Raw genomic sequence first — 24,606 nt, forward strand, 5'->3', positions numbered from 1 at the left:
CCGCCACACACCGACAGGTGGCGGCAAAGTATTGATTTGCAGACGTACGTTCGGTAGACAAAAGTCGACGTGACGAGAGAGTGCACAGCTCTCAGGTTGGGATTATCAGGCGGAGATTCTGAGTGAGAAACGATAGTTCTATGGGAATCGATGTGGTCACGAAAACACTTGTAGAGCGTCCAAGAGAACGGGGCACTATTCCTGTAACTGTGACACCTGCAGCAGCGACTTGCCAATGACTTGACAGCGAAGCTCCTCCAACGCCAGTAACGTGTCGGCGAACTTCGTCTTCATACTAGTACACTAACCGTAGCTATCTATATAATGATATAAGACATGTACGAGTATATCAGAGAAAGCAACTTATAACGGAGCTTGTAATACAGAGGGCTCCCTGCGGCTCGGACGAATGGCACGAAGCACTTAAACTAAATTCTATGAAGCCAATATCATTTAGTCATCACGAAGCTCATGAGCTAGTATTTTCCTTGTGTTCAATAGACAGAATTTCATTATCATGTGAATTATTGCCTACCGCTTTCAGTGCTAGCAGGTAAAACTAATCGCTCAACCAACTCATTTGGGTTATTCTAAACTATGAAATTATCGCACTAGTCAGTTAACTCGTCACGTACTATTCCTCTACAGTAGTACTGTCACCCTGCTTGCAAACGCTCTCACAGCGACAGTACGTTCCGTACCACTGCAATGCCTGTGTGATTACTAAATGGCAACGCACTTTCAACAACTGCGCATCCGAACAACTGCCGGCATTACGGTGTTGACAACACTAAAATTCAAAATTTCCCGTTTCTCTGCGACACCCTGTAATACTGATTACTGGCAACGAATCGCATAAGGAAATGAATGTACTAGCAAGCTGTTGCTCGCATACGTAGCTACACGGTTTTTCACATCACTTCATCAAAGTGGTTATGATTATATCATTTCTTAAATAACTTCTTTCTCCAATTTCCTACTAAATTTCAGTTGTGTTAGTGCCTTAAAACATGGAAAGAGGATACTGCCCGGAAAGTTAGTCTATGATGGTGATTAGTTACTCACTTCATTCTCACCTGTAAGTATAAAGTACACAGCTTACGTAGTGAAAGACACTAGTGAAAAAATACTCTCGCAGGTTCGAATCCTGCTTCGGGCACGGATGTGTGTGATGTCTTTAGGTTAGTTACGTTTAAGTAGTTCTAATTTCTAGGGACTGATGACCTCAGAAGTTAAGTCCCGTAGTGCTCAGAGCCATTTGAACCATTTTGAAAATACACTCTGAACCGGCTACCACTAGGGAAGATTTCGTCTTTATAGATATTTGTAGCCCTTTCAACACACAACTGCAATCTCTGGTCGCACTAGATAATAGCTACACTGCTAGAATGACAAGCAATTATAGAACGACGTTTTATTAATACGTAAATATAAATTCAATGGGAAGTGAAATTTATGAAACCATCGTGCGTTTAAAAAAAGTTGTTAGAAAGACAATTTCCGCAGTACCTACTGAAAGAATTTTGTTATTGTCATAAAATCGTCTTTTGCGCGCATTAGCTTAACAAATGTTTATTGTATTACAGCGTAGGCAAAATATATTTTTTATTAAAAGGAAGAACATTCTTGTACCAAATCTTGTAATTTCTCACTGTTACTGGACAGTCTCCGCTTTTCTTCTGTCGCGTGATTAGAAAATGCCTCACAGACACGGTCGTCTGTAAATTTATCTTTAGAGTAGAGTCCCAGGTCGTCTCTTTCTTTGGATTCTCACTAATGCTGCACTGCTTAATCTTTGGCATTTTTGACATCTTCAAATTTTGTAGTCCTCTCCTCCTCAGTTGCGTGTAATATTACGGTATATTAATAATTTTTACTTATGGACTATCTGACAGCAACTGAATAAAACACAGTTTTAGTGCCATACGCGTTTCGCCTTTATTTTCTGCAACGCATCATCAGTTGCACGTTGCGTGCACGATTTCCCACATATTACGCTCCTGTCGCATTTTTGGTGGTGTTCTTCTTCTTCTAAATGCCTATTTACAGTTTTTCCCACATTTCACAGCACTATGAACTGAACACTTGTTTCGATGCAATGTTTTGGTTTCCGTTATTCTGAATAGGAACTAAAACATTGCTTCGAAACAAGTGTTCAGTTCATAGTGCTGTGAAATGTGAGCAAAAAACTGGAAATAGGCATTTATAAGAAGAAGAACAACACCACAAATGCAACAGGGGCGTAATATGTAGGAAATCGTGCACGCAACTTGCCACTGATGATGCGTTGCAGAAAATAAAGGCGAAACGCGTATGACACTAAAACCTTGTTTTATTCAATTGCTGTCAGACAGTCCATAAGTAAAAATTATGAATATACCGTAATAATTTGGCACTTTTGTTTAATTTTGCTAAGTCAAAGGGAAATTGATGAATGGGCATTACAACGACTAAAATGAAATAAGAAATCAGAGTTGGAGGCGTCTCTTTTGGACAACCCTTAATAGAGAAGACTGGCTTCAGAAACAAAAACATTTTAGCGATTGTGATAGGTAATTTTTTTTTTTTTTTTTTTTTTTTTCACGTCAACCAAACAGCAGTGCTGCTGTTCCTTCCATGTGCACGGAGCCTCCACTAAGAGTCGTCAGACCCATTTTCTCTGGTGTTTCACCAGACAAACGCAATTTAGTTTCTGCGTTATGTAGCTGGAGACAGCCCGAACAAATGGTACTCACCACGTCTTTCATAAGAGGTGCAGTTTGTTTCCCTTACAAAGAAAATGATCTTCAAAAGCGGAATTTTACGTGCCCATTCGATAGAGCGATACTAAATTAGTCTAGAGCGATAACTGTTTTATCGATACGTATTTACAGGGACAGTAAAACTCGATGGATAGCGAGTACTCCAGCAGCGACAGTACTGGCCTGGCCCACACTGACTGCTACCGCCAAGCATGCAGCGCCGCTGAGTCGCTACGCACGAGGGTGTGCGAAAAGTAATGCCGCCGAATTTTTTATGTAAAAACTCTTAAAGCTTTTTAAATAAAACATACCTTATTAACATTTAGTATCTTTATTCTTCATGTCTACATATTGATTTATCCACTTAGTCACACTGACCTGTTTGTTGATGTTGTAGCTGTAGAACGTTTGACTTTGTTGACGTATCCGCAACCTCACCTCTGCTTGCATCATCTCTTTCAAAGTGAAGTCCTTGAAGATGCAGTTTCAGTTTTGGCAACAGGCGAAAATCGAATGGGGCCAAGTTGGGATTGTATGGAGCATGATCGATGACAGTAAACCCAAGGCATCGGATTGTTGTAGATGTCCCAGATCTCGTGTTTAGGCTGGTATAGTGATGCTGAAGGAGAGGGTGCTCCGTGTGGTGACGAACCCTTTGAACTCGAAACTCGATTACAGCACCCTGCTCCTCATGCACCGACATTTTACATTACATACCGTCATGTTACGCGGTACGATTTGCGATTTGGAACCAAAAAAAAAAAAAAGGTTAAAATGGCTCTGTGCACTATGGGACTTAACATCTGAGGTCATCAGTCGCCTAGAACTTAGAACTACATAAACCTAACCAACCTAAGGACATCACACACACCCATGCCCGAGGCAGGATTCGAACCTGCGACCGTAGCGGTCGCACGGTTCCAGACTGTAGCGCCTAGAACCGCACGGCCACCATGGCCGGCCAGTGGGCTCCAAATATGAGGATTGCCCAGAAAGTAATGCACCGCATTTTTTTTTCTTCAACAGTTCTTTGTTGAACATAATGAGAATTATACACACGAAAGAGCAGTGTTTTCTCTAGACCCCCAATTTTTCCACGTAATCTCTATACCGTTCTATGGCCTTCCTCCAGCGTGAAGGAGAGGCGTGTACGCCCTGTCGGTATCAATCCTTGTTCTGGTGGCGGAGTCAATGCTTCACTGTGTGAATCACCTCATCGTACTCAAAATGTCCTCTCGAGTCGTAATGTGTCTGTCCTCGCGAATGACATCAGCTCGCTGCAGCGTGTCAGGTGTGACTGCTGTGGATGGTCTCCCCGACCGCTGCAAATCGTGGAGCTCAGCCGTTGACCCTCCGTGCCCAGCGACTAACTGTACTTCTGTCGACCGCAGATGCTCCATAGACTTTGCACAAGCTTTTGTGAGTGTTTCCCACAGTTTCTTTCTCTCCAGTGAGAAATTCAACGACGGCGCGTTGTTTATAACGTACATCACCTACAGACGCCATTTTGAAACTGTGCTGCAGCTTCGCTGTCGGAGGTGACGGAAACTTGGCGCGCTCCCTCAGGAGACTTCAAATAGTACATACGTAACGTTTCACATTCGTAGCATTGTTTTCGGCTGAGAAAAAAATACGGTCAATTACTTTCTGGGCAACCCTCGTACGCGTACATGAAAAATAAAGATGTAGGATTTGTAGTAACGTTTGTTCTATTTTTAAAGCTTTAGGAGGTTTCCCATAAATAATTCTGAAGCATCACTTTTCAGCACGCCCTTGTAGAAGCGGCAGGTCACCGGCGCTTCAACACTGAGCCCATTGCACTTCCGTTCCGGAGAAATACTACCTGGAATTCCCTGCGCAGCTAACTCCTTTCGCCACTCTGTTATTACGTTTTCCATTCCCTTACTCCTGTCTTTATCCCAAAACTATTTGAAAGTGTTCCTCATAATTTAATTCGCGTATCAGGTCAGTGTTCTCAGACAATAAATGTGTCGCTTGGAAAAACACGATACGTCACGAACATCAGTGATTCTCCTTGCTCACTGCACATGTAGCAGGGCGAAATCAGGAAAACCAACAACCTTAAATAGCTGGGAGATTGGCTGGAACTCAATCTTTCCTGTAGAATAGCATTATCAACTCGAGTAAAGAAGCTGGAACTGACCAAGAGCACCTTTAACAAAAAGCATGAAATGTTTTCGCAGTTGCGAATATGGACTACCATCAGCTGTATACTGGAATGACGATAACGAAAATTTGTGCCGGACCGGGACTCCAAGCCGGGTTTCCCGCTTACCGCTCGCTATAAGCGGGAAGGCCGGGTTCGAATCCCGGTCTGGTAAAAATTTTCACTGTCGTCATTCCATTATACAACTGATGGTAGTCCATATTCCCAAGAGCGAATACATTTCATGTATTTCATGACGGCTGTAGTCGCCACGGTGTCTGTTCCTTGGGACATGCATGCATGTTCGCTGGAACTTTGCGTCGTATTTCGGAATAACACAGGCACTGCAATATCGTATAACGAAAAGTATCCGTCCCGTAACACAAAAATGAAGCAATATATGCTCCAGAGTGTCTAGTACTCAACATGAAAGGTCTCACAGACAAATCTGAAATACAGGAGGGGAAAATAATGAGGTAGATATTCGGACTATTCAAAGAAGGTAACAAATGTAAAAGACGACAAAACCAGGAGCTCTATAAATATGGTGAAAAAATCTGTAGGTAATGGGACTTACAGAATGAGACTTAAAAGACTGGACATCTCTCCAGAGAATGCTTAAGCAGGTGAGGTTCCAGGACAAATCACCAAGAAAGAAGAAAGGTGCTCTCTGGACAAAGCAGAAGAAGGAGCGATAGAGCAGAGGGTGTGCAACTACTGGGCGAACATCAAAACATATTCGAAACACAATAATTGAATGTCATTGTTCTCATCTGGCGTGTGCGAGACAAGAATAAAATACAGGGTGCCCGAAAAGTCTTTCCCTGATTACATAAATTGATAACTCAGGCTAGAAGTAAGATACAAATATGAAACTGGTGTGTAATTGTTTACAAACTATCAAAGTTTTTTTCAGATATCAGTAAACTTCCACATGAGCACCCTTGGTAGTAAGCAGCACATCTAGGGGATATTCAATTTCTGTCCACACATTAGCCAACATCACTGGAGGGATCGATTCAACGACTGTGGATATCCGTTGCCGCAGGGTTTCAAGGTCTGGTATACGTGTTCGGTAGACCTCGTCCTTGACATAACTCCATAAAAAGAAGTCTAATGGGGTTATGTCAGGAGAGCGTGGAGGCCAAACCGTTGGCCCATCACGTCCAATCCACCGCCCATTGGCCTATCACGACCAATCCACCGCCCAGGAAAGGTCATATCGAGATAGGCACGGACGTCCAAACCCCAATGAGGCGGTGCACCGTCTTCCTGAAACAAGACATCGGGGTGATAAGCAGCTGAGGAACAGCATACAGTTGCAACATGCCCAGATACACTGCAGATGTGATGGTAGCCTCAGCGAAGAGGAATGGCCCGATAATTCGATCGTACAATAGCGCGCACCAAACATTCACCTTTGGACTGCCTCTGGTGCACTCCATCACCTCGCCAGGAGTTTGTGAACCCCAAATGCGCACATTATGGCGATTCACTACTCCACTGACAAGAAAGGTAGCTTCGTCGGGAAAGGCAATTCGTCTGAGATAACCATCATCGTCCTCAATACGTGATAGCATTTCAACTGCAAAGTCATATCGACGTGTACTGTCATTGGGCAACAAGGCCTGAACGATTTGCACTTTGTATGCACGAAACAATAAACGTTTGTGTAAAATGTCATGGAGAGAGCTTTTTGGCATCTGTAATTCACGTGATGTCCTGCGCACCGATTTCTTCAGACTTCGCAGAAAAGACTGCCTTACAGATTCCACCCTATCTGCTGAGGTCCTTGGTCGACCAGATCTCGAAAGGTCAGCAACGGATCCTGTGTTCTTGAACTTCTCATACCAGACTTTAATGCTCTTGACATCAGGTGGATTCCTTCCAAATGTTGTCTGGAAGTGTCTCTGCCCTGTGGTTGGTGATCGTGTCTCGTGGACCACAGGACACACTGTGCCTTCTCCTGATTGGTTAACATGGCTTCTTGGGCACTGCACCTCATCCACTACTTACGTACTGCGAACCGACAAAAAACTTTGATAGTTGTAAACAAATCGACACAAGTTTCATATTTGTATCTTACTTCTAGCCTGAGTTATCAATTTATGTAATCAGGGAAAGTCTTTTCGGACACCCTGTATTTTAAAAATTTTAGTACGAGGGTCATACAGACATTAAGTTTCCCTATTTTTTTAAAAAAAATTGAATTTAGTTACATGCAAAAAATTTTTTGACAACAGATGCAGAAATGCTTTAGCTATTTTTTCAAACGGTCACAACTAGAAGTGATATGCTTGTCATACGTGTGATTAGCTTTCGTATTTCCGTGTCGTAGAAGACTGTCGTTTGGGAGTGGAACCAGCGTGTGACAATCGTCTTCAGCTCTTCATCATTGTAAAAATGATGACTGCCGAACAGGTATCTCTTGAGGTGCAAGAGAAGATGGAAATCGTTAGGATCAAGGTAAGGACTATACGGCAGATGGATGATCAAGCAGCTCCAAGTCGAACTCCTTGAGAACACTTGTGTGCCAAGCCATATGCGGGCGAGCTCTGTTACGGGTCATCACAACACCCGCACTGAGAGATCACGCATCTTGTTATGAATAGTCTGTTGCAATTTCAGCAGAGTTTCACAGTAACGATTAGCAGGAAACGAATACGCGGAATATACTTCCTGTCTCGAAACAATGTGCCCCTCACTTTCCTCACCTTCATCTTCCCCGAAGATCCACTGCGAAGCCAATGCTTGATTTTAAGAGTAAAATCTCGTCGCCCGAGACGGTTCCTAGCGAGGAACTCATCAACGTCATCATGGTCTTGTTCCTGAAATGTCAGTGCTGCTCCTAAGCGATTCATTTTGTGTTCGGAAGTAAGGTATTTCGGCACCCACCTGGCACACACTTCCTTAAAGAGCAACGAGTTCATGCAATAGGAATTGCTTTACTTGCGGAAACCGGTTGGTGAGATCCACAGTCGTCAAAGGACTTTACTCCATAACGCGCTGCCGCAGCTGCTCCACAATTTAGTCATTCAAGTTGGACAGTCACACACTGTCGTCTTCAATAAGGACACTTTCGCGATCTTCAGGAAATTACCTATAACACCGACGAAACATTTGTTTGCTCGTACACCTGACACAGCTGACGATGAGTTTCGATCGGTGCTATGTGTTATGCATCGAAAAACTATTAGAGACCTAACTTCGCAGACGACGGGAAAAAGAGTAAGAGGTACCTTTGTCAGCCACTCCTGCACGGCTAACGAGAAGAAGGCTAGAGTTGTCCGGCCGTCACATGATTTTTTAAGTCAAAACTCTGTCGGTCGTGAGCTACGTTTCCGACTGGAGGCTTATTTAAAAAATAAGGAAGTTTGATTTCTGGATGTCCATCGTGTAATAATAAGAATTTCTTTAACATCAGTGCTTAGTAATAGCATTAGTGTAACTTCCAATAAATTACAATTCATAGACATACATCATCTAGGCGCTTGAGTCTGGAACCGCGTGACCGCTACGGTCGCAGGTTCGAATCCTGCCTCAGGCATGGATGTGTGAGATGTCCTTAGGTTACTTAGGTTTAGGTAGTTCTAAGTTCTAGGGAACTGATGACCTCAGATGTTAAGTCCCATAGTGCCCAGAGCCATTTGAACCATACATCATCTGAAAAGCGTTCCTCGGAAAAAAATTGAGAAGTACATACATGTGTCCCACAATTGGTTTAAGAACTACAGTAACAACGCCCTCTCACAATTTTTACAATGTCATAATTTTCACAATACGAAATCTGAACACGTCCGAGTAGCCGCCCGTGTGAATTTCACCGCTTTCAGAACGTGGAGAATACGTCCGGTGGATTATCGACCAAGGGTCGGTGTGCCGGCCAGCATGGATGTGGTTTTTAGGCGGTTTCCCACAGCCCCCTAGGTCAGAGACCGTCAAACTGCGGCCCAAATCAAGTATTCGTGCGGCATGTGGCTCTCAGTTATATTTTATTGTAATTGTGGCAAGGAGCTAACAGCCGAGCCCAAAAACGCCAAATAACGTTAGGAGCTTCTTAAGAGTGTAGTTTTGCTCCTCAGTAACTATTGTATCCTGCCTGCTCGTCAAATATGGAGTGCCTGGGAAACCTGCTTCTCGGATCGCTAGCCAACAATTCAAGCAAATCGTATTAATGAAGTTTCTTACAAAAGGAAGTGATTACAGTACTTAATTTGTGAAATACAGATGTGTCGCAAAGAGCGACAGACAAAGCTACATAGTAGAAGCGAAATCACTAGTCTTGCTGCTGTTCTTGAACTTGCTCTTGTAGAACTCGCAGAACTGGGCCGCGTTGTCGTCCTGGAGAGGGGTCTGAAAACAAAAATACTTAGAGATAATATTGTCATAAGAAGTGTTAAGTTTTAATTGACTTGGTGAATTCGGTCGCGCACTAAGTCAAGTTGTCCACTTAGCTTAGGGGCACAGGTACTACAAGGTTAGAGGGTATGAGGGGAAGGGTATATTTTATTGTTTGTCTTACAGTACTGACAACTAGGGCTTGCGGGACTCGTACCAATTAATTGGTTCAAATGGCTCTGAGCACTATGGGACTCAACTGCTGAGGTCATTAGTCCCCTAGAACTTAGAACTAGTTAAACCTAACTAACCTAAGGACATCACAAACATCCATGCCCGAGGCAGGATTCGAACCTGCGACCCTAGCGGTCTTGCGGTTCCAGACTGCAGCGCCTTTAACCGCACGGCCACTTCGGCCGGCTGTACCAATTAATTGCTGTGGTATAAATTTTGAGGCACATAATGATGATGATTATTAGTGTTTGAGGGCGCACAACAGCGAGGTTATCAGCGCCCGTTGAGGCACATAAATAACGTGGATTTGTTAATGTGCGTTACAGAGACTGTCATCTTGAAATTCGATACTTATTCGTAGTAAGGAACGCGAAATTAAACTAAGGTTGCTGTAAAGCTGTTCAATGAGTAGAAGAAAACTGACATTCAAAACATTTGGTAAAAGTTTGTGATCGTATCTCGTATTGGACAAAACATTTTAATATAAGTACAATTACTATGATCAATCTTTTAACAGTCTGCTCACACAGACAACACAACATTTCGTCAGGGAATTATAGTGACACGGCACTGCCCGCATCTCGTGGTTGTGCGGCAGCGTTCTCGCTTCCCACGCCCGGGTTCCCGGGTTCGATTCCCGGCGGGGTCAGGGATTTTCTCTGCCTCGTGATGGCTGGGTGTTGTGTGCTGTCCTTAGGTTAGTTAGGTTTAAGTAGTTCTAAGTTCTAGGGGACTTATGACCACAGCAGTTGAGTCCCATAGTGCTCAGAGCCATTTTGACACGGCACTGGAGTCGGCGAGGGTGGCACCAATCTGAAACCAGAGAAAGCTTTTAACGATCGGTACTTGGGGACCGGTGGCCAATTTATCGTACCACTAGTATAGCTAGTCCATACGGGGCTCATAACATACTGATTTATGTAGGTTACTGATTAGTAATAAGATCGATACATTTGCAGCTCAAGGTGCCGCCTCACAGTGTACGTATTAGCTCCTGAGCAAAGAAGTTTGGCGATCACTGCTCTAGGCGAATACCGGGCTGGTTCCCATGTTCCGCCTCAGATACATGCTATGCAAACATTTAGAACACTTGCTGATACTTGAGCACAGATTTTGCTGTATGTGCATACAGACTGGGCACACCGCTTCTGTCCTGGAGGGGGGAGGGGGGGGGGGGGAGTTGAATAAGAGACTGATGACCTTGGCAGTTTGCTGTTCTTAAACACTTACTCAGCAGCAGCATAAAATCAAAGTATGCTCTCAGGATTCTCTGTACTTCAATTAGCTCTGCGATGTCTGTGCGAGCTTCGAATTGAGAGGAACACTGTTTCCTTAAAGTGTTTGGGAAGTGATTCTTCTATTAGTGTCTTTTTTACATTTCTCTCTCGCCTTATTCAGCTTCTTGTGGTTTTGCTGTTCTATCTCGCGAACCGTATAGCGTTTGTTGACTGCAGATACTCTCTGTCAGCCCATGGACGTGGGCCTTTTGCAGGCCGCCAGGCCGCAAGCTGTTACACGTGAGGAGCCCATCACGCAAGAAACTGAAGAGAATCCTGTGTTTAAACATAGCTTATAATTTATAGAATAATTAGGTCTGTGCATAAGTCCGCAGAATGTTTGTTTAACATGTTGGAATTTCCGGGTGCTATGGGTTTATTTATTGATTGTGATTATTTATTTATAGTTCACTGTTGCTGTTTGAGTTTGCAGATTGTCACGCTATAAAATGGAGAGCCAAGTCGAAAAATCGGAACATTTCCAACGTATTTTTCCGTTTCAGTTCAGTAGAGGGGTGACAGCAGCGGAGGTAGATAAAAACATTTGCGCCGTGTATGGGGATGACTCTACTGAACAGAGCACCGCAAGCAAATTGTTTCCTCGCTTTAAGGAAGATCTTTCTGACATTAGAGACTCTCCACGTTCAGGACGACCTCTGGGGTTTGATGAAAATCGTTTAAACGCACAATGATCGACGTCATTGTAATCGAGATCTGTCAGATGTCATAAACTGTGTTCCTTCTACTAGCGTGCGACATTTGTATACAATGGGGAAGATTCAAAAATCAGATGTCCGGGTACAGCATGCTCTAAGCCAAAACCGCAAAAATTAGCGGGTGACCATATGTGCATCTCTTCTTGCTCGTTATCAGTTGACTCGTGAACAACACTGACCATTCCTACCCTGTATCGTTACTGGTGACAGGAACTGGTGTCGCTATGCTAACATAAGCAAAATAAGAGAATGACTGGGCCAATCAAAGCAGATACTTCCCGTAGAAAGACCTGCTCGCATCCACAAAAGATAATGTTATGCATGTGGCGGATCAGCGAGGGTGAGGTGCAGTACGAATTGCTTCCCCAACATGTAATCATCACTCCTGAAATTTGTTGGCAACAACTGAGACGGCCTCGCGGGATTAGCTGAGAGGTCTTAGGTGCTGCAGTCATGGACTGTGCGGCTGGTCTCGGCGGAGGTTCGAGTCCTCCCTCTGGCATGGGTGTGTGTATTTGTCCTTAGGATAATTTGGTTTAAGTAGTGTGTAAGTTTAGGAACTGATGACCTTAGCAGTTAAGTCCCATAAGATTTCACACACGTTTGAACATTTAGCACTGAGACGTCTTGCAATCCAAGACAAGCGACCAGGAAGACTGCATGAACTGATGCTACTCCACAGTATCGCCCTCCCACTTTCTGCTACACTAACAAAAAACACCATACAGGCGTTGGGTTGGGAAGTCATTTCACAGCCACCTTATTCACCTGATATTCCGCCGTCAGATTTTCATCCTTTCCGCTGTCTATCGAACAGCCTTCAAGGAACTTCCTTTCCAGATGAAAATGCGCTTTGAACATGGCTCATAGCCACGTGAGTTCTACTGTCGCGAAATCGAAAAGTTATCCCAGCGTTGGCAGACTGTCGTAAATTGTAAGAAAGAATATACGAGGGTAATCCAAAAAGTAAGGTCTTCCGTTTTTTTATAAGTACATAGACCTGTTTATTTCTACAATGGTTTACATCAGTTTACAGTTTGAACATCTAGCTATTTTTCGACATAATCACCTTTTTGTCGATGCATTTTTGTAGACGCTGTGGCAGTTTTTGTATGCTAATGTCGTACCAGCTTGCCGCCATCCTATTCAGAAAGTTATGAACCTCTTATTTCACCTCATCGTCGGAGCTGAAACGCTGGGACCACAATTAACGCTGACAGCTACTGTGAGACTCTAAAAAAACTCAAACGGGCAGCCCGTCGGAGTGGCCGAGCGGTTCTGGGCGCTACAGTCTGGAACAGCGCGACCGCTACGGTCGCAGTTTCGAATCCTGCCTCGGGCATGGATGTGTGTGATGTCCTTAGGTTAGTTAGGTTTAAGTAGTTCTAAGTTCTAGGGAACTGATGACCTCAGAAGTTAAGTCCCATAGTGCTCAGAGCCATTTGAACCATTTGAATCAAACAGGCACTTCAGAACCGGAGAAGAGGAAAGTTGAACAAGGGCGTACACATTCTCCATGACAACGCTCGCCCATACATCGCTCGGCACACCGTTGCTCTCCTACAACAGTTTCACTGGAACATAATCACCCACCCACCCTATAGTCCTGACGTGGCGCCCAGTGACTATCACCTGTTCCTCAAGTTAAAAGAACATTTGGCCGGAATGCGATTCAGCTCCGACGACGAGGTGAAAGAAAAGGTTCATAACTTTCTGACAGCATGGCGGCGAGCTTGTATGACATGGGCATACAAAAACTGCCACACGGTCTACAAAAATGCAACTACAGAAATGGTGATTATGCCAAAAATTAGCTAAATGTTCAAGCTGTAAACTGATATAAACCATTGTAGAAATAAACAGGTCTATATACTTATAAAAAAAATAGGAGACCTTACTTTTGGGCTTATCCTCGTATTATTGATGACTAAATTCACTCTTATATATCTGTTGTGTTCAGTAATCGTATGGAAAAAAAGCTACGAACTTATGCACCAACCCTATATCTGAAACTTTCGGGACCTACTATTCAAGTTACTTTATTCTCAGAAAGTTGGCTGAGCAATTTGGAAACAGATACACGGCATGTAAAAGGATAAACGCCTATTCTAAAATATTGTTCTGGTGCGAGGTTCATTATCTACACGCCTCCCCTGTTCCCCTGCCCCTCCTCCCCCTCCTCCGTTTGGTTCCACGCCTGAAGCTATAGCGGTCAGCTATGGTTGGTCTATTAATAGCTGGCAGACTCGCGTAACAAGGTGAGCAGGGCGGTCCCGCGGGTCCCAGGCGGTCAGCGGTTTGCTGAATGAAACGTTTCTGCAAGGCCAGCGCTCGGCCGACCGCCGTGTTTGTTTGCAGGCAGCGCCAGCTGACCGCCCGTCGCAGCCGAGTGCGGCTGTGCCTGTTTGCTGCCCGGCGCCTACAATTCAGTAGACAGGCAAGGTCAAGTGCAGCCGCTGATGGACGCCGCGCTCCGGCACTCGGAAATAACTCGCTGACTGAACCGGCTTAGCGCCAACAACTAAACTGACATTCCACATTCTTTCACAAATCGATCTTCCACCTATATCTTTCATATCTTTTATTTCTCCTTCTTCATTCCAAAAATTTTGTTATTTTAGAAAAATTTTCGGAATTTATAATACCTCCAGTGTTGGAAATATTTATTGCATCACCATGAATTACTTAGTCTTTTTGGTTTTTGTTGCAGTTTGCTTCAGGTTAGACCAGTCCCATTGCTGCTAAATGTTCTTGACATATTCTTGCCTTAATTATATGACTTCTTCACGCAAGTTTTCCAACAATACACAACTCTTTGTTGTTGTTGTTTGGTTTTATAATGAAACCAGTGTTTATTCTGCCATTTTCAGTTGAGACTTTGCAATGAGAAGATGGGCAGATCGGTTGAATTAACGCCAGAAAAGAAAGCTGCTATACTTGCTTATTCGTCTGTTGGTCTCAGCACCAGAGAGATGGCCTCTAAGACAGAATTTAATCAGTCTGTTGTAGTGCCCCCAGAATTTTACGAAAATCTGGAGTCACTTGTGTTCCAGCCGCTTCGAACACACGTTATTTTGCAGTGGGTTGTAGCACAAACAGATACACACTGCCGCAGGACGTTACTTGTGCAGGCTAACCGAGAAAGAAGAGCAAAACCGGGCTAACAAGTGACGCGCTCGGTTGCAGCAAAGAGAAAAGAAAAACTCCTGGCCCAGAATTCCGTGGACTAATTTCATGCACGAAAAACATTGGTGATTGTTGTGTGCTGTGGAGATACAACGAAAAAAAAAAGATTATTATTAAGTGACTTGATCTCGAGCAGACGGACAGGTATATTAGTATTGTATCGTTGAGAAAAAATGTTATTTAATTCGGTTGAATTCAGTCGTGTGCGAATGCCCTAAGAAAGTGTGGGCTTACTGTTAAATGTGGCAGTGAAATGGTGTATTGAATTTTGAATATAGAATATGTTAACAGCAACTGAATTTTGAGAGAGTGTTTTTTGGACTAGATAATAGGATTGTGGAATAGTAGATGAATTTTCACCTTCTTCTAAATATAGAATCTTCGGAGAAGATTTTGATGCAAGCAGAAGACGCCGGAGCTGCGGGGAAGCTGAGCCTGTATCCGGCATTCATGTAGTTCCCACTGATAGTCCAAGGAGCGCGGCTCTAAGTTTTAGAGAAGATACAAAGGGGCACCGCACTATGATTTCGAGCTTCCTGAAAAAAATACGGGCAAAAAGGAAATGTTGATCGTGAGAGAGGAAGAGGTCGGAAAAGGGCGTCTATGGCCAAACAGGACAGGGTATTGAAAAGGCTTTCACTCAACGATCATCGCCTGTCATCATCTGAACTAAAGCGAGACTGGGAAGAAATGTGCGACATCTCAGTAACCAGTAGAACTGTAAGAAATAGACTACTGGAGGCTGGACTCTCAGCCCGTCGTCGTAGAAGGAAGCCTTTATTGACCAAGGTAATGCGACAACAGCGACTACAATGGGCAAAGGCACATGCGACATGGACACCAGAGATGTGGAACAAAGTAATCTTTTCATACGAGTCCAAATTTAATCTGCATGGCTCAGATGGAAAAGTGTTCGTGCGTCGAAGAAGAGGTGAAGAATTTTTCCCATCATGCATAACACATACAGCCAAACATTCACAAGGACAGATGGTCTGGGGGTGCATTTCCAGTCATGGAGTAGGTTGTCTACACTTCATCAATGGCACTGTGAACGCAAATGCCTACATAAGCATCCTTGGAAGCGAGCTTATGCCAATCATTAGAGACCAGTTTGGAGATGTTTCCAACGGCATTTTTCAGGATGACTCAGCTCCTTGCCATAGAGATTTTAAGGTGAGTCCTGTGACTAATATTTGTACCAAACACGAAGCAGATTACTTTCTTGGTTAGTTATCACGTACTTCTACATTTCAGGTAAGATCTTTCCTTCGACAACACGGGGCTCGCGTATTAGAGTGGCTTGGAAACAGCCCTGATCTCAATCCTATTGAGAACTGTTGGAAGGTTATGGGAAATGCTGTCACCAAACAGAAGCCACGGAATAAACGGGAGCAACAAACTATTAAATCCAACAGAGTGTTCATATGAGGGAGTACAAATACTAAAATCCATCAGTGTTATGTTACAACATTAATATGCAGTGTTTCTTTCAACATCAGTATTCATATTTCAGAATAGCAAACAGAATAGCTGACATGTCCACTTACACTCAGTTTTCAAGAAAGTGTTAAATTATAAAAAAAAAACATTTTTATAGAAACAAAAATTAAGAATAAAAACAAATTGACAAAAATTATTCATTTCTGATAGAAAGCAAGAGAAATCAGGCAAATTTAGCACAGTTATTGAATTATTGTAACAAAAATTATTAACTGTAAGATGTGATGCAATAAATATTTCCACCACTGTATGTCAGAAAGTGATAATATGTCATAACCTCTTTCCTGTACACCTAAATTCCTACCTTCTGTTCATAAATCGTTAATTTTAAGATTTTCGCTTCTTCATTACTATCAGTTTAATAAGTCACGGCTGCAAAATACTAACACGAATTCCTTACAGACGGATGGAAAAACCGTTAGAAGCCGACCTCGGGGAAGTTCAGTTTGGATTCCATAGAAACGTTGGAGCACGCGAGCGGCGCAATACCGACCCTACGATTTATCTTAGAAGATAGATTAAGGAAAGACAAACCTAGGTTTCTAGCATTTGTAGACTTAGAGAAAGCGTTTGACAATGTTGACTGGAATACTCTCTTTCACATTCTGAAGGTGGCAGGGGTAAAATAACGAGAGCGAGAGGCTATTTACAATTTGTACAGAAAGCAGATGGTAGTTATAAGAGTCGAGTGGCATGAAAGGGAAGCAGTGGTAGAGAAGGGAGTGAGACAGGGTTGTAGACTATCCCCGATGTTATTCAGTCTGTATACTGAGCAAGCAGTAAAGGAAACAAACGAAGAATTTGGGGTAGGAATTAGAATCTACGGGGAAGAAATAAAAACTTTGAGATTTGCCGATGACATTGTAATTGTGTCAGGGACAGCAAAGGACTTGGATGAGCAGCTGAAAGGAATGGACAGTATCTTGAAAGAAGGATATAAGATGAACATCAACAAAAGTAAAACGAGGATAATAGAATGTAGTCGAATTAACTCAGGCGATGCTGAGAGAATTAGATTAGGAAATGAGACACTTAAAGTAGTAGATGAGTTTTGCTATTTGGGCAGCAAAATAACTGATTATGATGGAAGTAGGGAGGATATAAAACGTAGACTGGCTATGGCAAGGAAAGCATTTCTAAAGAAGATAAATTTGTTAACATCGAGTATAGATTTAAGTATCGGGAAATATTTTCCGAAAGTATTCGTATGGAGTGTAGCCCTGTATGGAAGTGAAACATGGATGATAAATAGTTTAGACAAGAAGAGAATAGAAGCTTTCGAATGTGGTGCTACAGAAGAACGCTAAAGATTAGATGGGTAGATCACGTAACTAATGAGGAGGTACTGAGTAGAATTAAGGAGAAGAGGAATTTGTGGCACAGCTTGACTAGAAGTAGGTATCGGTTGGTAGGACACTTTCTGAGGCAACAAGGGATCATCAGTTTAGTACTGGAGGGAAGCGTGGGGTGAAAATCGTAGAGGGAGACCGTGAGAAAAATACACTAAGCAGATGCAGAACGATGTAAGCTGCAGTAGTTACTCGGAGATGAAGAAACTTGCACAGGTTAGAGTAGCATGGAGAGCTGCATCAAACCAGTCTCTGGACTGAAGACCACAACAACAACAATTACTTTGAAGTCTATAAGTACTTAAAGCTGCAATATTATTGTTCCCTGCTACAGATAAGAAACATGAAATATGTTTCACATTCTGTACATGTACAGTATCATACTGCGAAAATACGTGTCTTAGTAAGTAGGTGGCAGGTCATTTGTACAAGGTTCAAAAATGGCTCTGAGCACTATGGGACTTAACTATTGAGGTCATCAGTGCCCTAGAACGTAGAACTACTTAAACCTAACTAACCTAAGGACATGTCCGAAAGTACAGATACCATCTTCATTTATATATAGTTAAGGTTTACCGGCCATTTGGCCATGTTCTTCTGTGCGGCTGCACAAACAGTGCCCGAACTCTTATGTGAATCGCCAAAAAGCCGCGAGTAATGAGTATAATGGGCAGGAGCACTATGAATATAGCGTGCGACAATAAGTCGGGAAAGTGGGACTCACGGGAGGCGTGCCAGAGATAAGTCCTTGCAGTCGCACTATCCTCTGTGTCCTCGCTGGCTCAGATGGATAGAGCGTCTGCCATGTAAGCAGGAGATCCCGGGTTCGAGTTCCGGTCGGGGCACACATTTTCAACTGTCCCCGTTGACTTATATCAACGCAACGCCTGTATGCAGCTAGGGGTATTCATGTCATTGTAATTTCATTCTAACGAGCTGCGTGGTCACCGATGCTATCTGTTCTTTCGGACACGTCCGTTAGAACAGAGACCATCTTCATATATATATATATATATATATATATATATATATAGTTAAAGCTCACTTGACATTTGACCATCTTCTTCTGTGCGGATGCACAAACAGTGCCCGAACTCTTACGGAAATCGGTGGCAAAGCCGCAAGTAATGAGTATGATGGGCAGGGGCACCATGAATGTAGTGCGGGACAATAGGTTGCGAATGTGGGTCCCACGGGAGGCGTGCCACAGATAAGTCCCTGCAGTCGCGCTATCCTCTGTGTCCTCGGTGGCTCAGATGGATAGCCGGCACGGTAGCTCAGCGTGTTCGGTCAGAGGGTTAGCTGCCCTCTGTAATAAAAAAAAACTGAGTTGATGGATCAACGACGAACTGAAACGGGTGTCTTGCGACGTCCGCCTCGAGCAGATACAACGAACGAAAACGAACAAAATCTGCGTGTTTTCTGTAATAAAAAAAGCTGAGTCAAGGCATCATCGATCAACTTGTGACGTCCGACCAGAACAAAGGCAACGAACTATATCGAACAAAATGAAAAAAAAGGATGATGGATAGAGCGTCTGCCATGTAAGCAGTAGATCCCGGGTTCGAGTCCTGGTCGGGTCACACGTTTTCAACCGTCTCCGTTGACTTATATTAACGCCTGTATGCAGCCAGGGGTATTCATTTCTTGGTAAATAAAATAAAATTTAAAGCACCGTAGCTGCCAAACTACGAGTTGCATAATGGTATAAATTTATAGCTATATTCCGTAGTACATGTGGATACTATCTGATAAATGTACTCTACATCTGCGTCATACTCCGGAAGCCACTTAATAGTGTGTGGCGCAGAGTACTTTAGTACCACTAACAGATGCCTCCCACCCTGTACCACACGTGAATGACGAGTGGGAAGAATTATTGTCGGTAAGCCTCTGCACTGGCTCTAATTTCTAGTATTTTTCTCGTCGTGGTCATTACGCGAGATGCATTTGGGAAGATATAATACGTTGTCCCATTTTTCCCGGAAAGTGCTGCCTCGAAATTTCAGTAGTAAACTTCTTCGTGATGCACTACACCTCTTTCGTAACATCTGCCAATGGAGATTGTTTGGCATCTCGGCAACGATCTCGCGCCGACTAAACGATCCCGTGACAAAAAGCGTCGTTCATTGTTGGATGTTCTCCATGTCTTCTATCATTCCTACCTAGTAAGGTTCAAATGTTCAGATGTGTGTGAAATTTTATGGGACTTAACAGCTAAGGTCATCAGTCCCTAAGCTTACACACTACTTGACCTAAATTGTCATAACGGCAAACACACACCCATGCCCGAGGGAGCACTCCAACCTCCGCCGGGACCAGCCACACCTAGTAAGGGTCCCAGATTGAAGACCAATGCTCAAGAATACGTCGACCAAGCGACTTGTAAGCCACTTCTTTCGTGAATGAGTTACATTTCCTTAAGATTCTTGCTATGAATCTCAGCCTGGCACCTGCGTTTACTAGTATTTGTTTTAATTGGTCATTCCACTTAATATAGCTCCGTATAGTTAATCCTAGATATTTTACGATAGATATTGTTTCCAGGAGTTCCTCATCACTAGTAAAGTTGTACAGTAGTGGCTTCCTTTGTCTATGTATGTGCAATATGTTACATTTATTTACGTTAAGGGTAAACTGCTAGAGCCTGCACCATTCATCAGTACTGACAGACACGCATCTAAGGATCCATTAACAAAGGCAGCTATTCATTTGTCTGTCATATTTTATCCTGTTTTGGCCATTGCTTTGAAGCCAATAGGGGACATTCTATAAGAACATCATTGTCTCTGACGAAGTTCTGCCCTCTGTAAATTTACCTACAGGTATTCCCTTGCCAAAGAATTATAGTTGGAGGGTTCTGGGAGCGTTAGGTGTCGACAGATAATTACCAGCATTAGAATTATCTCCTTAAGTATCACAAAAATATGAAACTAACGTGCAGTTAGTATAAAGTAATGACAGTGAAATATCATTCGAAAATGCCGTCTGTGGACTGAAGCTTTTATTGTGCAGTGGTCTCGCTGCTAACCTACACACTTTCGCAAAATAATTTTCGTGTAGCACTGTCTATTAAAACACTTTGCAACAAATAAAATCAATCGAAACATCGAATTGCACAACAAAAATAACTGCTGACAACACCAATCGAAAATATGTGGGATATGGTGAAACAAAGGGTGCAGCGCTGTGCCCTAGTGCCAACTAACACCGATGAACTTTTGAAGCTGGTGAATACAGCGTGGATGGCTATACCACAGCACGCCGTTCGCGCCTTATACGAAGCCATCGCGCATGGAACAAACTACGTATCACGGCCCATGGCAGACCCTGTGTCTGCTAGGCAACAGGACACATGCTGAATAGAGTTGATTGAAATGTTAATCACTTCTTCAGAACATAGTATTGTACATTTCCTGTGAATATGAACGTCGTATCTCTAGTCATTCAAGGCGTTCTGTTTTTTCTGCACATGAATGTAATTATATGCCGGACTGAGGCGATGAAGTTGTATTGGAAGTGCCGTGTGGTTAGGGCCTCCCGTCGGATAGACCGTTGGCCTGATGCAAGTTTTTCGAGTTGACGCCACTTCGGCGACTTGCGTGTCGATGGGGGTGAAATGATGATGATAAGGACAACACAACACCCAGTCCCTAAGCGGAGAAAATCTCCGACACAGCAGGGAATCGAACCCGGGCCGTTAGGTATGACATTCCGTCGCGCTGATCACTCAGCTACCAGGGGCGGACATGAAGTTGTATTCTGAGAATGTGAAAATTTTGTTATGAATCCTTTTGGTAGTGTGGGCTACCCACAGTTTAATGGTTACTTTTGCACTGCTGTTGTGTTACAATTTTTCTTAGTTTGGTGTTCAAATGTTCAAATGTGTGTGAAATCTTATGGGACTTAACTTCTAACGTCATCAGTCCCTAAGCTTACACACTACTTAACCTAAATTATCCTAAGGACAAACACACACACCCATGCCCGAGGGACGACTCGAATCCCCGCTGGGACCAGCCGCACAGAGTTTGGTGTTCACATGCAATCATACAAAAATAATAGCTTAAGCCCGTTATTAAATAAATAATTATTATTTGGATTAACGATAAATATGTTCTCATCCTGCATGTATAGCAGTGGCGGTCTTACACTGTAATATTCAATGGTCTTACAGAATAACCTTCTTTCCTCTCCGACGCGGTTGCCTTTTGACCACAAACATTTCAGACTGCTAACAAAGATCCGAGCGTACGGAATAGGTTTTCGGATACGTGAGTGGCTCCAACACTTTTTACATAATAGAATCCAGTAGGATGTCCTAGCTGGCGAGTGTTCATTGGAGACAAACTTATGATCGGGTGTGCCGCATAGAAGTGTTATGAGACCGCTGATGTTGTAAGGTTTCTAGTTTATTTTTTGGTATTCAAGGAACGTGTCATACTTCGTATTTGTACACTGGACATTTTTCAAACAGGTGTCTTCTATAGTCGATGTGTTACACCACACAGGCACTGTTATCTTTGGTTGTCACCAACTCTCGTTGCTGCAGCTTTCTGTGAGAAGTAAGAGAAGGAGTCGGGTGTCGGTCACACTACTGGGCGGTCTGAAAATATCTTGCAGAGATAGAGATACAGAGGACATTGAAGTAATTTTGTAAAGATGTTTGCAAAATCAAAGAACGAGTTTAATTATTCACAATATAGTTATTGAATGCTAGTCTCTTTTACTTTAGTTAGTAAATGCAATATTCTCCACATTCTTCTCACGAAAGTTTCATTGTCTAATAATAGTGTCGCCGCATTACACTGAGAGGAACACAGCTGCACGTAAGTAAAACTAAAGCTTAATGCTTAGAATAGTTGCACGTCCTTACATTGCACTGCGGAAGGCTTTTCTTTCCTTTAGCTGGCTTGCTGTTGCGCTGCTCTCGGGCAGTACCGAGTTTCTGTTGTCACAGGTAAGCCATGGAATTTATTAGAGCCAATTTAACGTCAGTTAGGAAACAATAAAGCCATTCATAGTGAAGATTTTATTTCAAAAATAATGTGAGGTTCAGATTAGGTGAATCTGAGTTTACAGTACATTTCTTGTCACACAGTTTCATTCTTACAGCTTAGTGTTGCGTTCGCGTGTGTAACAGAGTCTGGAATTTTATTTAGTCAGTTGCTTACGTAGAATCACAGGGCATTCCCTGAGAAACGTTTTTGGTTATTTATTTTTCAGAATTCGTTTTGTGATTTCATGAAGCATTTTTATTGTTAGTTTTGTGTTTTGGAATTGCACGTCGCGTATTGTGACGACACGCTTTCTAGCACTGCCCGTTGCACTGCACAGTACAGAGTTTTAGAGGACAGGTTCTTTAGCATACGCTTTAGGTTTTCTGTTTATTTTGGTAATTGTTTATTCTGGTCCCTTCAACCTCCACAAACCAACCAATTGTTTATTCAAATAAAGTTTCATACATTTTTGGCGAATCATTCTTATCAGATAGCGCTTCCATAATTAAACCAGTTACATTGCTCAGGATTACAGCACAGACATACAAGGAGTTAAAGATAGGATTATGAACTATATCTACATCTACATCCATACTCCGCAAGCCACCTGACGGTGTGTGGCGGAGGGTACCTTGAGTACCTCTATCGGTTCTCCCTTCTATTCCAGCCTCGTATTGTTCGTGGAAAGAAGGATTGTCGGTATGCCGCTGTGTGGGCTCTAATCTCTCTGATTTTATCCTCATGGTCTCTTCGCGAGATATACGTAGGAGGGAGCAATATACTGCTTGACTCTTCGGTGAAGGTATGTTCTCGAAACTTTGACAAAAGCCCGTACCGAGCTACTGAGCGTCTCTCCTGCAGAGTCTTCCACTGGAGTTTATCTATCATCTCCGTAACGCTTTCGCGATTACTAAATGATCCTGTAACGAAGCGCGCTGCTCTCCGTTGGATCTTCTCTATATCTTCTATCAACCCTATCTGGTACGGATCCCACATTGCTGAGCAGTATTCAAGCAGTGGGCGAACAAGCGTACTGTAACCTACTTCCTTTGTTTTCGGATTGCATTTCCTTAGGATTCTTCCAATGAATCTCAGTCTGGCATCTGCTTTACCGACGATCAACATTATATGATCATTCCATTTTAAATCACTCCTAATGCGTACTCCCAGATAATTTATGGTATTAACTGCTTCCTATGACACTCCCCTGCGGCACACCTGAAATCACTCTTACTTCGGAAGACTTCTCTCCATTGAGGATGACATGCTGCGTCCTGTTATCTAGGAACTCCTCAATCCAATCACACAATTGGTCTGATAGTCTATATGCTCTTACTTTGTTCATTAAACGACTGTGGGGAACTGTATCGAACGCCTTGCGGAAGTCAAGAAACACGGCATCTACCTGTGAACCCGTGTCTATGGCCCTCTGAGTCTCGTGGACGAATAGCGCGAGCTATAAATGTACTGGACTGAACTGCTGGTTCAGTCCAGTGCAGTTATAGTTCATAATATTCACTGTGTTATTTATTTTTATACAGAAAAGTTACAATGTAACCCACATACAAAAACGATCGGACGGATAGGGCACTGAGCAATCTTCGACTGTTTACTAATGACACTGTAGTGGGCGGGGAAGCGTCGTCGTTGGGGGACTGTAGGAGGGTACTTGACGACATGGATAGAATTTCGATTTGGTGTGATAAATGGCAGAATGCTCTAAATGTGGGAAATGTTAATTAATGCAGATGAGTAGGAAAATATTCCTGTAATGTTCGTATACAGTACTATATGTTTGCTGCTTGACACAGTCCCGTCGGTTAAATATCCAGATGTAACGCTACGAAGAGACTTGAAATGGAACAAGCAAGTAAGGTCGATTTTAGGGAAGGCGAATGTTGAACTTCGATTTATTGGGACAATTCTAGGAACAATGTAGCCCATCTGAGAAGGAGACCGAATGCAGTAGTCTTTGTGCGCGACTTCAGAGCAGTGCTCGAGTGTTTGGGATACCCACAAACTTGGATTAAATGAAGACATGAAAGCATTTCAGAGGCGTGCTGCTAGATTCGTCTTGGGTAGGTTCGGTGATAATGCG

At 43.1% G+C, this 24,606-nt stretch overlaps 1 protein-coding gene across 1 annotated transcript in view; it reads left to right on the forward strand.

The window, feature by feature from the left end:
- Positions 1-24,606, forward strand: part of LOC126480899 (soluble guanylate cyclase 89Db-like) — a 464,947-nt gene that overhangs the window by 23,937 nt on the left and 416,404 nt on the right. The window lies entirely within an intron of this gene.

Source organism: Schistocerca serialis, chromosome 5, assembly GCF_023864345.2.
Source record: "Schistocerca serialis cubense isolate TAMUIC-IGC-003099 chromosome 5, iqSchSeri2.2, whole genome shotgun sequence".
NCBI lineage: Eukaryota > Metazoa > Arthropoda > Insecta > Orthoptera > Acrididae > Schistocerca > Schistocerca serialis.